This window comes from Rhinoderma darwinii, chromosome 6, assembly GCF_050947455.1.
Source record: "Rhinoderma darwinii isolate aRhiDar2 chromosome 6, aRhiDar2.hap1, whole genome shotgun sequence".
NCBI lineage: Eukaryota > Metazoa > Chordata > Amphibia > Anura > Rhinodermatidae > Rhinoderma > Rhinoderma darwinii.
The window spans coordinates 97597771-97616299 of NC_134692.1; positions in this window are offsets into that span (position 1 = coordinate 97597771).

An 18529-nucleotide genomic window follows, 5' to 3' on the forward strand; every position below is an offset into this window, starting at 1 on the left:
AACCGGGAAAGACAGCATAATAATTAGAGAGTTGTCTTTTCATGGTGGCACAAGCAGGGCACCACATATTGACTTATCTATGGAAAAAAATCCCATTTTCACTATGCAACATCGAGTGCACACTAATTCTTGCAAAACACCTGCAAAATCTGCACTCCAAAAGCTAAATAGCGCTCCTTCCCTTCTGAGACATACTGTGTGCCCAAACAGCAGTTTATGACCAGAAATGGGATATTGCTGTACTCGGGAGAAATTGCTTTACAAATGTTGGGGTTCTTTTTTTCGTTTAATTGTTGAGAAAATGAAAACTTTGAAGCTAAAGCTACGTCTTATTGAGGGAAAAGGTTTTTTTTTATTTTCACTGCCAAATTCTAAAAAAATTGATGAAACACCTGTGGGGTCAAAATGCTCACTACACCCCTACATGAATTCTTCAAGGGGTGTAGTTTCGTAAATGGAGTCACTTTTGGGTAGTTTCCACTGTACTGGTACCTTAGGGGCTTTGTGAAAGCGACATGGTGTCAAGAAACCAATCCAGCAAAATCTGTGCTCCAAAAGTCAAATGGCGCTCCTCTTCTGATCTTTGCCGAGAGCCGAAACCGTAGTTTATGACCACATATGGGGTATTTCTGTACTCCAGAGAAGTTTCTTTACAATTATTGGGGTTATTTTTTTCCTTTATTCGTTGAGAAAATGAAAAATTTGGAGCTAAAGCTATGTATTAATGAAGAAAGAGGATTTGTTTTATTTTCACTGCCCAAATCTAATAAAATCTATGAAATACCTGTGGGGTCAAAATGCTTACTTACACCCCTAGATGAATTAATCAAGGGGTGTAGTTTTATAAATGGTGTCACTTTCGGGTAGTTTCCACTGTACTGGTACCTTAAGGACTTTGCAAAAACGACATGGTGTCAAGAAAGCAATCCAGCAAAATTTATGCTCCAAAAGCCAAATGGCGCTCCTTCTCTTGTGATCCTTGCCGCGTGCTCAAACAGCAGTTTATGTCCACATAAGGGGTATTTCCGTATACCAGAGAAGTTGCTTTGCAAATGTTGGGGGGATTTTTATTCTTTATTCCTTGTGGACATTGTTTGTTTTTTTTAGCTAAATCTACATCTTAATGGGAAAAAAAAATAAATTCACGTCCAAATTCTAATAAAATCTATGGAACAGGTGTTGGGTAAAAATGCTCACTACACCTCTACATGAATTCCTTGTGGGTGTAGTTTCCAAAATGGGGTCTTTTTTTGGGGTGTTTCCTTTGTTTTTGCATCACAAGACCTGAAATGGTGCTTAAAATATATTCTTATAAAAAAGAAGGCCCCCAAAATCCTCTAGGTGCTGCTTTGTAGATTTTAATTTTCATGGCCTACTTCCAATAATTTCTGAAATAAACTTGTGGGGTCAAAATGCTCACTATACCTCTAGATAATTTCCTTGAGAGGTGTAGTTTGCCAAATTTGGTCACTTTTGGGGGATTTCCAAAGTTTGGGCACCGCAAGAGCCCTTCAAACCAGACATGGTGCCTAAAATATACTCTAATAAAAAGGAGGCCCAAAATCTTCCAGGTGTTCCTATGCTTCTGAGGCCAGTGCTTCAGTCCAATAGGTCACTAGGGCCACATGTGGGATATTTCTAAAAACTGCAGAATCTGGGCAATAAATATTGAGTTGCATTTCTCCGGGAAAACCTTCTGTGTTACAGAATTTTTTTATTAAAAAAATAAAATTAGTAAATTTCATCTCCACATTGCATTAATTCTTGTGAAACGCCTACAGGGTTAAGAAACTTTCTAAATGCTGTTTTGAATACTTTGAGGGGTACAGTTTTTAAAATGGGGTGACTTCTGGGGGTTTTGTATTGTATAGGGCCCCTCAAAGCCACTTAACAACTGGACTGGTCCCTGTAAAAATAGCCTTTTGAAATTTTCTTGAAAATGTGAGAAATTTGTGCTAAAGTTCTAAGCCTTGTAACATCCTTGAAAAATAAAAGGATGTTCAAAAAACGATTCCAATCTAATGTAGCAACTATTTTGTGTGTTATTACTATCTGTCTTACAAGCAGATACATTTAAATTGAGAAAAATGCTAATTTTTGCAGTTTTTCACAAAATCTTGGTGTTTTTCACAATTAAATAGTGAATGTATTGAACAAATTTTACCATTAAAGAGGCTCTGTCACCAGATTTTCAAACCCCCATCTCCTATTGCAGCAGATCGGCGCTGCAATGTAGATAACAGTAACGGGTTTTTTTTTTTTCAAAAACGAGCATTTTTGGCCAAGTTATGACCATTTTTATATTTATGCAAATGAGCCTTTCTTATGGACAACTGGGCGTGTTTAAAGTTATGTCCAACTGGGCGTGTATTGTGTTCGTTACATCTGGGCGTTTTTACTTGTTTTACTAGCTGGGCGTTGTGAATAGAAGTGTATGATGCTGACGAATCAGCATCATCCACTTCTCTTCGTTACCACCCAGCTTCTGGAAGTTCACAGACACACAGCGTGTCCTCGCTCATCCGACGCGATGAAGTTCCTGTGGGAGGAAGTGAGTGACGTCACAGCGTGATCTTGCGAGGACACGCTGTGTGTCTGTGCACTGCGAGAAGCTGGGTGGTAACGAAGAGAAGTGGATGATGCTGATTCGTCAGCATCATACACTTCCATTCACAATGCCCAGCTAGTAAAACAAGTAAACACACCCAGATGTAAAGAAACACAATACACGCCCAGTTGGACATAACTTTAAATACGCCCAGTTGTACATAAGAAAGGCTCATTTGCATAAATATAAAAATGGTCATAACTTGGCCAAAAATGCTCGTTTTTGAAAAAAACCCAAAACGTTACTGTTATCTACATTGCAGCGCCGTTCTGCTGCAATACATAGTTACATAGTTACATAGTTACATAGTTAGTACGGCTGAAAAAAGACACATGTCCATCAAGTCCAACCAAGGGAAGGGAAAAGGGAAGGAAAAATTTCTACACATAGGAGCTAATATTTTTTTGTTCTAGGAAATTATCTAACCCTTTTTTAAAGCCATCTACTGTCCCTGCTGTGACCAGCTCCTGCGGTAGGCTATTCCATAAATTCACCGTTCTTACTGTAAAGAAGCCTTGTCGCCTCTGCAGCTTGAACCTTTTTTTCTCCAGACGGAGGGAGTGCCCCCTTGTTTTTTGAGGGGGTTTTACAAGGAACAGGATATCACCATATTTTTTGTATGTGCCATTAATATATTTATATAAGTTAATCATGTCCCCCCTACGAGATAGGGGTTTGAAAATCTGGTGACAGAGCCTCTTTAACTTAAAGTCCAAGGTGTCACGAGAAAATATTCTCAGAATCGCTTGGATTGGAAAAAGCATTCCAAAGTTATTACCACAAAAAGTGACACGTCAGATTTGAAAAAAGAAGGCTCTGTCAGGAAGGTCAAAAGTGGCTGCAGCGGGAAGGGTTTAAAAAAAGCCTCAAAAAAACATTTTCTGCTTCAAAAACAACTGAAAATCACTGACTTTCCCTTGAAAACAGCTCCGTAATCCTCAGCCGTTTTTAATTGAGTAGCTTCTCAAGCAGTTTTTGCTGCAACCCTTATTCACTATTTTTCCAGGCAGAAAAAATCTGTCCCAGAATTCCTCCAGGAATTTTGAGGCAGATCCTGAACTGCCTGCGCTTTTCTGCCTGTGGCCACTGACTCTAACGCAAGGACCGCGGCCAAAAAACGCAGCGAAAAACTCTCAGAAAGGAGTGCCGCAGATTTTTTTTCTGGCTCCCATTTCAATGGAAGGCCAGAGGCGGAAACATTGGCAAAAAGAACATGCCATTTTTTTCCCACGAGCAGCCAAAAGCCGTGCAGGACAAATACGCCTCTGCCCCATTGAAATCAATGGAGGGGGCGATTTAGGCCGTTTTTCGGCGATGATTCCGACGTGGTTTCCGCATCAGAATCAGCTCCAAAAAACTTCATGTGAACTGATCCTTATTCAGACGAGCATAGTTAAAACTCTTCTGAGTTTAGTCCAGGAAAATGTATAATTTTGTATCAGTGTTTTCCTGCACTTGCCTTCAGTTTGTCAGTTTTTATCATTCATATGGCATCAGTGTGCGATCCAGTTTTCATGTCCGTGAAAAAAAGCTGAAGAAAGTCCTCAACTGTCCCAACCCAATGAAAACACCCCCAGGATAGTCGCATGACCGCAGAAATACCATTTGCTATTGCTTATAACATAGAGAGCATTGTGAAATTTTTCTTGTGTGAAATTTCGGCTTCTGACCATGTCTTATATTCAGGACCACACTACTCTGGCTCTACTTCAGGCAACAATCCGTGAAAATTGAACGGAAGGCATCAGTGTGGTGTCCATTTTTCACGCAGACCCAGTGACTTATAAGGGCCTTTCCTGCTTGATAAAACAGACAATGATAGAGAATACTGCAATTTTTTCATACTGGAGGCACTGTGGCACTATCTACAGGAGGCAATGTGTGGCACTATCTACAGGGGCACTGTGTGGCACTTTCTACAAGGGAACTGTGTGGCACTATCTACAGGGGATACTGTGTGGCACTATCTACAGGGAACGCTGTGTGGCACTATCTACAGGAGGCACCGTGACACTATATGCATGGGCAATGTGGCATTATCTATAGGGGTAGTGGTTTACACTATCTACATGGGCACAGTGGCACTAACTACAGGAGGGACTGTGGTACTATCTACATGGGTACTGTGGCATTATCTACAATGGGTAGTGTGTGGTACTATCTACAGGGGACACTATCTACAGGGGACACCGGGTGTGGAACTATCTACGCTAGCTTTTACGATACAAGTAGGCAACACATATCCACTAACCTAGCCCTTCATATGAAAGCTAGTAAGATCAAAGGCTAGGCTGGTGAGAACGTGCAGACCAATGCTCATAGTCTTAAGACCAGAGGGTAGTGGGAGTGCAGTGAAAATAACTTGGTTTAACCCTTTAACCCCTTAAGGACGCAGCCTTGTTTTGGCCTTAATGCTCAGAGCCCATTTTTGAAATCTGACATATTTAAATTTATGTGCTAATAACGTCGGAATACTTAAACCTATTCAAGCGATTCTGAGATTGTTTTCTCGTGACACATTGGGCTTTATGTTAGTGGTAAAATTTGTTCAATATATTCAGTATATATTTGTGAAAAATTGCATAATTTTGAGAAAATTTTGAAAAAATAGCATTTTTCTGAATTTAAATGCATCTGCTTGTAAAACAGATGGTTATACCCCCAAAAATAGTTACTAGTTCACATTTCCCATATGTCTACTTTAGATTGGCATCGTTTTTTGAACATTTTTTTTATTTTTCTTGGACGTTATAAGACTTAGAACATAAATCGCAATTTCTCATATTTTTAAGAAAATGTCAAAAGCCTTTTTTTAAGGTACCTGTTCAGTTCTGAAGTGGCTTTAAAGGACCTATGTATTAGAAACCCCCATAAAACACCCCAATTTAAAAAGTAGACCCCTCAAACTATTCAAAACAGCATTTAAATTTTTTTTTAACCCTTTAGGCATTTCACAGGAATTAAAGCAAAGTGGAGGTGAAATTTGCAAATTTCATTTTTCTTGCTGAATTTCAATTTTATTCCATTTATTTCTGTAACACAGAAGCTTTTACCAGAGAAACACTACTAAATATGTATTGTCCAGATTCTGCAGTTTTTAGAAATGTCCCACATGTGGCTCTAGTGTGCTCGTGGACTAAAACACAAGCCCCAGAATCAAAGACGCACCTAGTGCATTTTGGGGCCTCTTTTTTTATTAGAATATATTTTAGGCAGCATGCCAGGTTTGAAGAGGTGTTGAGGTGCCAAAACAGTAGGAATCCCCCAAAAGTGACCCGTTTTCTAAACTACACCCCTCAAGGAATTCATGTATGGTTGTTGTTACCATTTTGACCACACAGTTTTTTCACAGCATGTATTTGAATTGGGCTGTGAAATTTAAAAAATGAATTTTTTTCCAATAAGATGTCATTATTGATAAGATTTCTTATTTTCACAAGAAATAAAATACCCCATTTTGTTGCCCAATTTGTCCTGAGTGCGGCAATACCCCATTTGTGGTGATAAGCTGCCGTTTTGGCCCATGGGAGGGCTCAAAAGGAAAGGAGCGCTATGTGTTTGTTGGAGTCCAGATTTTGCTGGATTGTTTTAGAGTGCCATGTCGCATTTGCAGAGCCCCAGAGGTATTAAAGCAATGGAAACCCACCAGAATTGACCCCATTTTGGAAATTACACCCCTCAAGGAATTGATTTATGGTTGTTGTTATCATTTTGACCTCACAGTTTTTTGACAGCACGTATTTGAATTGGGCTGTGAAATTTAAAAAAATGATTTTTTTTCTAATAAGATGTCATTTTTGATAAAATTTCTTATTTTCACAAGAAATAAAATACCCCATTTCGTTGCCCAATTTGTCCTGAGTGCGGAAATACCCCATTTGTGGTGCTAAACTGCCGTTTGGGCCCTTGGGAGGGCTCAGAAGGAAAGGAGTGCTATGTGTTTGTTGGAGTCCAGATTTTGCTGGATTGGTTTTCGGGTGCCATGTCGCATTTGCAGAACCCCAGAGATATCAAAGCAATGGAAACCCACAAGAAGTGACCCCATTTTGGAAACTACACCCCTCAAGAAATTGATTTATGGTTGTTGTGACCATTTTGACCGCACAGTTTTTTCACAGCACGTATTTGAATTGGGCTGTGAAATGAAAAACATTTCATTTTTTTCCAATAAGATGTCATTTTTTATCAAAATTTCTTATTTTCACAGGGAACAAAATACCCCATTTTGTTGCCCAATTTGTTCTAAGTGCGGCAATACGCCATCTGTGGTGATAAACTGCCGTTTGGGCCCATGGGAGGGATCAGAAGGAAAGGACCATCATTAGGCCTACTGGAGCTTTTCTGGTGCTAAGTCATGTATGCAGAAGCCCCTGAGCAGGGCCGCACTTACCATGAGGCGAGTTGAGGCTCTGGTTCAGGCGGCACACTGCAGAGTGTCAGAAGGGGCGGCATTACAGAGCTGCTGGCCGACGTTTCCACCACTTATTAGAAGCTGCAAGATGCTGCCTCCTTAAGAGAACGTCCCTCCTGTGCCACCTTAATAACCCCCCCCCCCTGACATCCCCCGCTGCTCTCCAATATCCTGTCCCTATTGTAATATGATCCTGCTCAATGTCGGGACGGAAAGGGCAGCGGGCAACGTGCAGGCGCAGCGTGTCTGCACTGCACTGCTGCCGGCATGACGAGGCTCAGGGGAAATCCTCCCATGGACTCAACACCTCTTCCTGATTTTCTCTGGAGTGTCCCTGCACATTGAGAGAATATCCATATAGGCAGCAGCCTGCACAAAAGGTATGTGTTGTGTGTACTGTATGTAATGTATGTACTGTATGTGTAATGTATGTGTGTATATGTATATATATGTGAGGATGTAATGTCTGTACTGTATGTGTAGTGTGTACTGTATGTATAATGTATGTGTAATGTATGTGTGTCTAGTGTATATGTGTGGGTGTGTGTGTGTATATATATATATATATATATATATATATATATATAGAAAGACATAGAAGACAGCAATGGCACCAGGACTTCAAGGTAGATGAAAGCAGGGTGAATTTATTCACCTCAACACAGCAATATTTTGGTTCAACAGGAACCTTTCTCAAGCCATCACAAACTGAACAGAGTGTCAAGTATAAATAGGAGGAGCATACATTAATCAGCAATAAAGCAATCAGATGTACAGTTCCAATAAAACATACAGACATATACATCCCAATATTTCAAAAATCGATCATAGAGTGCACATATTTTTTCCAATACAAAACATACATAAACAATATAATATGCATGTTTAGTGAAGTATATAAAAACTATAATAATTGTGGCTGGACGTAGTCCAGGTGATTAGTTGGACACTACAATGCCTCACCCAAGGAATTTAATGGGTTTTGCATTGTAGTGTCCGCAAATAGAAAAAATAAATGTAAGTGAAAGTGACAGTACTGTCAGTGGAGATCTAACTCCCCTTTAGAATAACTAGATTTCAAAACCAATCTCGTCCTAGCTCAATATAGTGTGACTATAGTCACCATTAGAACAAGTAGAGCTAATATGATAAGTGGAAATATTATCATCCAAAACAGGGATATCAAACATTCCCAAAGAACCGTGTCACGGAAAAAAGGCATATTCCAAGTATATCAGACATGCGTTAATTATCAATACAAAGCTCACTTTTATTAAAGAAAACATGGTTCAAAACATAAAAGAGAAGTTCCACAATAGATCTAATTTCAACTGTACAAAAAATATAAAAACACACTTAATATACTGCATCGCTGTATTTTAGATTGAATATATTATTAAAGATCTGCTGATGTATATTCCAAATGGGACTTTATAGTCCCAAAAAAAGGCCTCTGCTGCTTTCCAATATCTCTCATATTGCTTGACATACAATTGTGTATCTAAAAGGTGTAGAAAAAGAAAAAAAGGAAAAAAAAGGGAACAACAAAAATTAATATACAATATTTGTGAATATAAAATTAAACATAAAATATGTATATTCAAAAAAGAAGTCAAAATAGGACCTCAAATTATTTGTACATAAAGGACACAAACTATACCATCAAGGACGTAGACCGATCATGTTCCCCAAATTTTTAGGGCAAGTTACCCACCACTATATTAAATATGTGGGCCACAAGGGTATTCTATGTTAAACCCCTTAGGAGGCATAATTTCCAGTCTATATATCCACTCTAGCTCTTTTCTTTTGAGAGCCAAACCTCTGTCACCGCCACGTCTCAGATGAGGCACCGAATGAATGATTCTGAATCTCAACTGTGACAAACTATGCTTTTTTTCAACAAAGTGTCTCGACACTGGTAAATCCTGTCTCTTAGTATTGATGTTCGATTTATGATTTCTCATCCTGAGACGCACTTCTGTGGTGGTCTCACCAACATAGTAAAGACCACAAGGGCAACTCAGCAAATAAATAACAAAGGATGATTGACACGTAAAAAAACCCTTGATGTTCATTACTTTACGGGGGGATTCACACGAGCGTGATTTGCGCGCGTGCAGGCCGCATTTTTTTCGCGCGCCACGCACAGCACTATAGAAGTCAATGAGGCAGTTCAAACAGTGCGTGATTTTTGCGCAGCGTTTGTTCGCTGCGTACTAAACGCGACAGGTTCAATAACTCTGCGTATTTCGCGCATCACGCACCCATTGAAGACAATGGGTGCGTGAAAATCACGCATGTCATACGGTGGCAGCAGGTCCGAACGCGCGTTTTTCACGCAGTACACGTCACTATGCTAAGGAGTTTGAACTAACTAGTTGAAACCAGCAGAAAAGCAGGAAGTAGCTTAGACAGCAGGTTTTCAAAAAGAGGCCAAACCGTTTACTACAGCACCACAAGCAGCTTGCAGGCATGCCTCGGCAGATGGATGTGGCGAAGCTCATCGCGTTAGTTCAGGAGCGTCCGGAGGTCTGGAACACCCATGCGGAGTCCTACCATGACCGCACAGTGAAGGAGGCAGCATGGGAGCAGATTGCAGAGGCGCTGTTCGAGCAGGAGTGGGCCGACAGCCGCACCCGTGACCGCCAACGCATTGGTGAGTGCATATATGTGTGTCGACATCGCTGTGTATAATGACATCCATATTGCCTATTGCGTCCCTGGTGAATCAATGCCTGTCATTGCCAACGTTTCCGTTCAGTGGCATCTTTATATAGTATCATCAAGTTAGGTTTGTTCTTGTGTGGACGTGTGGTACAGTAGTTTATATGCACTGTCTGTGTGCGCAGTAACATCTGGTGTGTTTGTTGAATGATGTGTTCTTTATTAATCATACAGTGGACGATGTAAAGAGACGGTGGCGAAGCTCAAGGGACCAGTTCCGGAGAGAATATGGTTCCGGCGGGCGCAGCGGAGAAGGTGGCACCAGAAAACGGCGCTATATTTATTATGAGCAGCTGTTGTTCCTGCGGGAAATAATGGACATGCGACCGTAAGTACTCGTTATTGGCCCTTTTTGCAAACGTCACCTACCAAAAATGTCAGATACGCCAAAGCAGCTTTGTGTTTGCACAGTAAATTGGGTTCCTCAACTGACGTCTCCCCTATATTCTAGAACAAGCGACACTCTGGATGCGTCTGAAGAGGAGGCACGGCCCGAGTGTAGCCAGGCGTCCGAATCCGCCGCTCCCCTGGTCACCCTAACCCCGGAGCCCACCCAAGAGGATCCTGTCCCAGTCGCCTCAGCGCCTGAAGCAGGGCAACCGGACCAAGTGGCACCTAGCCATGCAGCACCCCGCCGCCGACGCCCTGTCAACCCACCCGCAGGTGCACTTGTGGACGCCCGTGTTCTGGAGTACCTGCGCCGTGCTGCTGATGAGGACAATCACGACTTTTTTTGTCGCAGCATGGCACCTTTAATGCGGCGGGTACCAGTGGATAGGCTGGTGCGGCTGCAATCAAATATGCTGTCGCTAATCGACAGTGCTACCCCCCCCGCTTAGTCCAGGCCGGTGCTTTACATCTATCGAGCACTGGCGTAGTGTCTTTATGCCCTCAGCGGGGGTACATTTGCCAGGGCCCTCCCAACCTGCCCCTGGGATATCGCAGATGGCGCAATACCCTCCAGCCCCAAGATACCTCTCCCCTGGCCCAATGCCTGGCCCTGTCCGTCACTTCCCTCCATACTCCCTACCAGCCCCAAGTTTAAAGGCTCCCATGCAGCCTCACGGCTACCAAACATAGTCTCACCCCCACTATGCTGTGCAGGAACATCCTCATCAGGGCCGGGGACAGCATAGTGGTGCGGATATGTCTGCTTTCACCTCGCCGCCCCATGCCTATCACAACCTGTAGGGGCGCATGTGTTCTAAGGCCACATGTTAAAAAGCCATGACAGGCTAGGAATCCTTCCATGGTTCTTTATGATATGCATCATGTTGGTGCCAATTTTTGTTGGGCTATGTTCTCCCGCGTGTGTATTTTTCTGTTATGGCGTGTATGTGCCAAAACCATAAACGCCAAAGTTTTATATATTTCACTCCCGTGTGGACAATCCTTCTGTTACATAGCTCACCATTTCTACAGCCTCTACCGCTATGAAGTGCCATGTTGTAAGAGGTTGGGACGGTATGACATTTCTCCAGCACATCGTTGAGGTCTTCGTTGGTCGGAAGGGGTTTGGAATACCAGGAACTGAGGTGTTATTAGTATAGTTATTGTTTGCCCATACCTACCTTTACTCACCCAGAAAGGGGCGCTGACATATAGGGCAGGAAATCCATTGTCTACACAAGAGGATGTTATGTCCAGGAATTATTGGCTTATAAAAAGGGTATTCCAAGCGCCTCCCGAGCTTTAAGCTCGCAACCCACGTCAAGGGGCCTCAAGTTTTGCAAGTCCCTAACCCTCCCCCCCCCCAACAAATCAAAAAAGGACTAGAGGGATAAACACACGTTCGAGAAAATAATACTAACTTCACCACACCTCAAAAGGCTACGTTCTGCCAGGTTACATCTCAAGGCTGGCTGTCAAAATACTCCGCAAATTGGTGGCGCACTCGCTGGCCAGATGTCGGTGGCCGCCCAGGCCGCGCAGCCTGGGCGAGGCTGGTGGTGGGTGCAGATGTTAACATATATTCCCCATCATGAGCGGCTTCATGGATGCGGGTAAAGTTGTGCAGCACAACACAGGCTTTGATCACACATGTCACATTTGACGGCGACATTTGCATTGCTGTCATCAGGACCCTCCACTTGCTGGTCATGATGCCAAAGGCGCATTCCACGACTTTCCGTGCTCTGCATAGGCGTTTATTGAAAATGCGCCTACGGTTATCCATGCCCCTGCGCGCATATGGACGCATGACTTGTCTGCTGAGGGCAAAACCTTCATCTGCAACCATAACATAAGGAACGGGTGGACCGCTGGTGCCAGGGAGGATGCTAGACTCGGGTACATCAAGTTGGTTAGACATTAGACGCTGGCCCATTCTGGACGAGCGAAATATGCGGGCATCCGCAGAGCTTCCATAGGACCCGATGTCCACGATGGTAAAGCACAAATTACAGTCCGACAAGGCCAGCAAGACTATGGAAAAAAACTGCTTGTAGTTGAAATATCGAGACCCAGAGTGGGGTGGTTTTCGGACACGGATGTGCTTCCCATCGAGTGCACCAATACAGTGGGGAAATTGGGTGTCGGTTTCAAACTGCTGCGCTATTCGAAGCCAGTGTTGGGCCGTAGGCTGAGGGATCACGCTGCTCTTCAATCTCAGCCACAGGACCACACAGGTTGCTGGGACAATGCCGGAAATAGTGGACACTCCAAGAAGGAATTCAAAATGAAGGGAATGGTAGCTATTGCCGGTCGCCAAAAATGTACAGGAAATCATAAAAGCAAACCACAAAGCCAACATGTTAGGTAGGACATGAAGCACCTAAAACAATGTGTAACCTGGATAACAAAACAGCACATACCGTAAGGTGACAAGGAGACGCTCCTCTGGGGAAATACAGCATCACATGTTGGTGTCCTGATGGTTATTCCAGGCCGAACCAGCTCCAGCAGCATATCAAAGGCAGGCACAGACAGGCGGCAAAAGGCGCAAAATTTGTCAGGGTGACGACGGAGGTCAGCAAACAGGGTATGAAAATGCCCTTTAGAGGTGCGTTGGGCCACTATTGGGTGAACCCACATCCTACCTGATCTCCGCCAGTGTGGCGGTAGAATGCTACCGCGTTGGCCAAACCTCCGGGATAGTATCCATGCTAATAGGACACGGGCCAGAGAGCTAGGTGGCATCAATGCAGTGTGGCATACAAAGTAACCGCAAATACTGGTTTGAACACTGGGTTGCACCCAAAGCACACAAATGAATAAACACAGGTGCACACATCAAGCAGGGGTGTTGCATTCTTGGCCTTTTTTGAGGCTGGCGTAAGCAGAACAGCTGTGTGTGTTTTTTCCACGCGCAGGAAAAACGCATGTCTTACGCGCGTATTACACGCACACATGATTAAAACACGCATTGCTCACGCTGCTGACACGCGCGCAAAACGCTGCGTTGTTTGCGCGTGCAAAAACGCAACGTCCGTCTGTATCTGCCCTTAGGGGGGATTCACACGAGCGTGTATTCGGTCCGTGCGGGCCGCGTGGTTTTCACGCGCCACGCATCGACCAATACAAGTCTATGGGGCAGTACAGACAGTCCGTGCTTTTTGCGCAGCGTTTGTTCGCTGCGTACAAAAGGCGACAGGTTCAATAACTCTGCGTATTTCGTGCATCACGCACCCATTGAAGTCAATGGGTGCGTGAAAACCACGCAGGTTGCACGGAAGCACTTCCGTGCGAACCGACTGAAATAGCGCACCAGCTGTCAAAAGGATGAATGTAAACAGAAAAGCACCACGTGCTTTTCTGTTTCCGAACATCCAAACAGAGTGTCTTTGAGATGAGCGAACCCGGACAAGCGAACCAAACTTCACTGGGTTCGGCCGAACTCGTTTTGGCCGAACCCGGCAAAAAAATGTCCGGTACGCGACGTCAGGACATAGTCACTGTCCAGGGTGCTGAAAGAGTTAAACTGTTTCAGCACCATGGACAGTGACTACCGATCCCAAAAAACATGAACCTGTAAAAAAAAAAACGAAGTTCTGACTTACCGATAACTCCCGGCTTCTTCCTCCAGTCTGACCTCCCGGGATGACAATACAGTCCAAGTGACAGCTGCAGCCAATCACAGGCCAAGCACAGGCTGCAGCGGTCACATGGACTGCCGCGTCATCCAGGGAGGTGGGGCCCGATGTCAAGAGAGGCGCGTCACCAAGGACGCGTCACCAAGGCAACGGCCGGGAGGGCAGATCTCGGTAAGTACAAACTTTTTTTTTTTAACAGGTTGCTGTATATTGTGTTCGGTATTCACTGTCGAGGGTGCTGAAAGAGTTACTGCCAATCAGTTAGCTCTTTCAGCACCTTGGACAGTGACGGGCGTCGACTAGCCTCATCTCTATGATGGTGGCTGCGCGAAAATCACGCAGCCGCGCATCATACACGGATGACACACGCAGCTGTCAAATGGTTTTTCCGCGCGCAAAACGCTGCGTTGTTTGCGCGTGCAAAAACGCAACGTCCGTCTGTATCTGCCCTACCAGTTTGTGGATGGTTAGAGACGCCACCCTTAATCATATTCTCACAGATATTGCATCCTAGACATGGAAAACAACCATGCTTCGGGGGGGGCCAAAAACATTTGACTTTTCCGATTTGACCCAATATCGGCCTTGACCACGCTATTTTTAATTGTTTTACCTTTCCTATAGGCCATCATAGGCCTTTCTTGAATTTCAGCAATCTTTGGAAAGGTTCTACTCAATACCTTCCAGTCTTTCCTCAAAATCCCACCAATCTGTGAGCTTAATGAGGAGAAAGTGGAAATGAATGGTAACCGGACATTCTTGTTCTTAGCTAACTTCCCATTAAGGAGGTACTGTCTATCCAACAATTCAACCTTCCGTCTGTTAAAATCCAAAACATGACTTGGATAACCCCGATCAGAGAATTTTTTGAACATTTGGTCGAGTCTTGAGGATAGTTTGTCTTCTTGACTCACCACCCTCTTGACTCTAATCAGCTGACTATATGGCAGTGATTTCAACAAAAAAACAAAAAAACAAAAACATAGATCATCAAAGTAGTCAAATAAATGTACGGCCTAGTCCTAACGGTCCATTGGAACCAACCGGGGAAAAAAAAGTATGAAAAATAAAAAAATATACACTTTCCTTCTCCCCTGCAATGCACTAGAATCTAGAGGTAAAAAAAATAATATTTCCCCTTCAGACTCGGCTACCTGTCAACTGAAAAGTCTTTCGCCAGAGGGAAATTTTTTTCCACATGGCAGAATACCAGGTCCCAGGCTCGGGTGAAGCTTTCTTTTACTCCACCATTGGGTAAGTAGTAACTTTTTTTTTTTGTTGCAGCTTTTTTTTAATGAACGATTAATCTATATTGTGAGCGCCGCACATGGTATTCCCTGTCCAGCGGTAGTCTCTGTCCAGGGTGCTGAAAGAGTTAAGGGGCTGTACTGATCGGTAGTAACTCTTTCAGAACCCTGGACAGTGAGTACCGCTGGACAAGGAATAGCATGTGCAGCGCTCACAATATCGTGTACATAGTGTGACCGGGTTTCAGTTTCCTCTCAAAAACTGAAACACGGAAGTGTACACGGAGTACACACGGGAATCACATGGTTCCAATCACGGACACACTGATCCGTGGAAAACGGTGATGAAAGTGTGCATGAGGCCTAAGTCTATGGGGCTCCCGTAATTACGGATGGCTACGTGTGTGCACCCGTAATTACTGGAGCGTTGCTAGGCGACGTCAGGGGATAGTCACTGTCCAAGGTGCTGAAAGAGTTAACTGATCGGCAGTAACTCTTTCAGCACCCGAGACAGTGACTACCGCTGGAGTTAAAAGTATTAAAAGTTAACTTAACGCGTTTCTGCGCCCCTGCAAATCCAGGGGAGCGTCCTCAGGGGTATAAATTGCTAAGAATATCTATTTCTGCCGGTCAGCACATGTGGTGCTGTATACTTTTGTGTTATCCGGCGTGCACTACACACTGATAGCTGGTTCCAGCTGAGGACGCTCCCCTGGATTTGCAGGGGCGCAGAAACGCGTTGGGAAATAATATTGCATATCTTTGGCAAAACAGACCACGGATATATATGTTTAAAGCCTCCTTTGGAGTGTCGTTGCGATACATACTTGCTACCAGTGTATCTGTAGACACCTCAATAAAGGCAATACTTGTGTATCGCTCTGGCAAATAGATCAGTAGTTTAATTTACTACTCCTGTGCAGTGTTGCATTGGCTTATGAATCTTATTCAATCTTTAATCATCATATGCCAGACACTCCAATTAGGACCTATGATCTGTGCTGCCTATGTTTGTACTCAAAATCTTTGGCATTAGTGCCCTTTTTAAAATACCATTAATAAATCAATTTTTAAATGTTTTTGACAAGCAGTAAAAAAATTGCCGATTAGTGCAGTGCAGTATCTGTCTGTATGTGTACCTCTGTCCGCCCGGCCGTTGCTAGGCAATGGCTCCGTCACACACAGACGGCACACGGATGCCTTCCGTGTGCCTTCAGTTTTTTTGACGGCCCCATTGACTTGCATGGGCCTCACGGTCACAGAATCTCGGACCAAAGTAGGACATGCTCTACTTTTTTTCGGAACGGAGCAAGGGGACCGTCAAAAAAACTGAAGTGTGCATGGCCCCATTGAAATGAATGGGTCAGGGTGCTAGCCATCTGAAAAACGGCTAGCACCCTGAAGAAAAAGACTGAAGTGGGCATGAAGCCTTATATTGGCCTGCCCGTGCCGTAATTACGGCCTGAAATAGGACATGTTCTATATTTTTAAACGGCCCGGGCACCTTCCCGTAAGCAAACGGGAAGGTACCCATGGCCAATAAAAGTCTATGGGCCCGTAAATATGGTCCCTAATTACGGTCCGTGATTACTGAAGTTTTTACGTTCGTGTGCATGAGGCCTAAATCTGTAATGAATATATTGCTTCATTTCATGTCTTTTATGCTTCTGTTAGGGATCTGCCAGGTACTTCATCTAGCTATACTCCTGGGATTAATCAATCCACACCTGAGGCCAGACCTGCTCCACTGACACCATCTCCTACCAACCAGGGTGGCAGGCTCAGGAGTGGGAGAGCCTATCGCGGCCTGGTCTCTCGGAGTTAGCTCCGCCCCCTGCCCTTTATTACCTGCCCTGTGCTCTCCCCCAGTGCTTGTAATTCTTTTGGATTCCTGGCCCCACTGCTGCTTGCTCCAGCCTGCTTCTGCCGTGCTTCTGCCTTGCTGCAGTTCTGCTTGACCTGCTTGCTTGCCCTGGCTTGCTCCTGTCTCCGTGCCTGCTCGGGTGTACTCACTTCGTCCTGGTCCTGACTGTTCGTTCGCCGCCCCGTTTCCTCGTGGCGTTCCGTGGCTACTGCCCCTTCCCTTGCGTGTTCCCTGTTTGTCTTCCTGTGCACTTAGCCAGCGTAGGGACCGCCGCCCAGTTGTACCTCATCGCCTAGGGCGGGTCGTTGCAAGTAGGCAGGGACAGGGCGGTGGGTAGATTAGGGCTCACTTTCCCTTCACCTCCTTCCTGCCATTACATAATTACAAGCCCTTACCTAGTCTACCATTTCTCCTACGCTGACGCTATCATGGACCCCCTTGAGACCCTGACCCAGCAGATGCAGGGCCTCTCCCTACAGGTCCAGGCCCTGGCCCAAAGGGTCAATCAGGGTGACGCTGCTTTAGTAGTACCCCTCACCTCACCTCTAGAACCCGACCTCAAGTTACCTGACCGGTTTTCAGGGGACCGTAAGACGTTTCTCTCCTTCCGGGAGAGTTGCAGACTGTATTTCCGCCTAAAGCCCCACTCCTCAGGTTCCGAGAACCAGCGGGTGGGTATCATCATATCCCGACTCCAGGAAGGGCCCCAAGAGTGGGCCTTCTCCTTGGCTCCTGACGCCCCTGAACTTTCCTCTGTTGATCGTTTTTTCTCTGCCCTCGGACTCATTTACGACGAGACTGACAGGACTGCTTTAGCCGAGAGTCAGCTGGTGACCTTACGTCAGGGTAGGAGACCGGTTGAGGAATACTGTTCTGATTTTAGGAAGTGGTGCGTAGCTTCTCAGTGGAACGATCCGGCCCTAAGGTGCCAGTTTAGGTTAGGATTATCTGACGCCCTGAAGGATCTGCTGGTTAGCTACCCCTCGCCTGACTCCCTTGACCAGGTTATGGCCCTAGCAGTACGACTTGACCGACGTCTCAGGGAACGTCAGCTAGAACGCTTCAGTGTGCTCCCCTCTGACTTTTCTGCGATTCCCCCCGAGGTCCCGTCTCCTCGCCCCTCCACGGAGGACTCGGAGGTACCTATGCAACTCGGGGCCTCCATGTCCCCTCGACAACGTAGAGAGTTTCGCAGAATGAATGGTCTCTGCTTCTACTGTGGGGACGACAAGCATCTACTGAACACCTGTCCCAGGCGCAAGAATAAGAAGCCGGAAAACTTCCGCGCCTAAGTGATCATCGGGGAGGTCACTTGGGCGCACAGGTATTTCCCGTTAATGTGAAACGCAATAAAATTTTGCTTCCCTTTCAGGTCTCGTTTGCTGGCCGGTCTGCCACGGGCAGTGCTTTCGTGGATTCTGGCTCATCTGCTAATATCATGTCTGTGGATTTTGCTATGTCTCTAAAGATGCCTTGTATTGATTTACCTTATCCTATCCCTGTAGTAGGAATCGACTCCACTCCCCTTGCTAATGGTTATTTTACTCAGCATACTCCTGTTTTTGAACTCCTGGTTGGCTCCATGCATTTGGAGCAGTGCTCTGTACTGGTGATGCAGGGATTATCGTCTGATCTGGTATT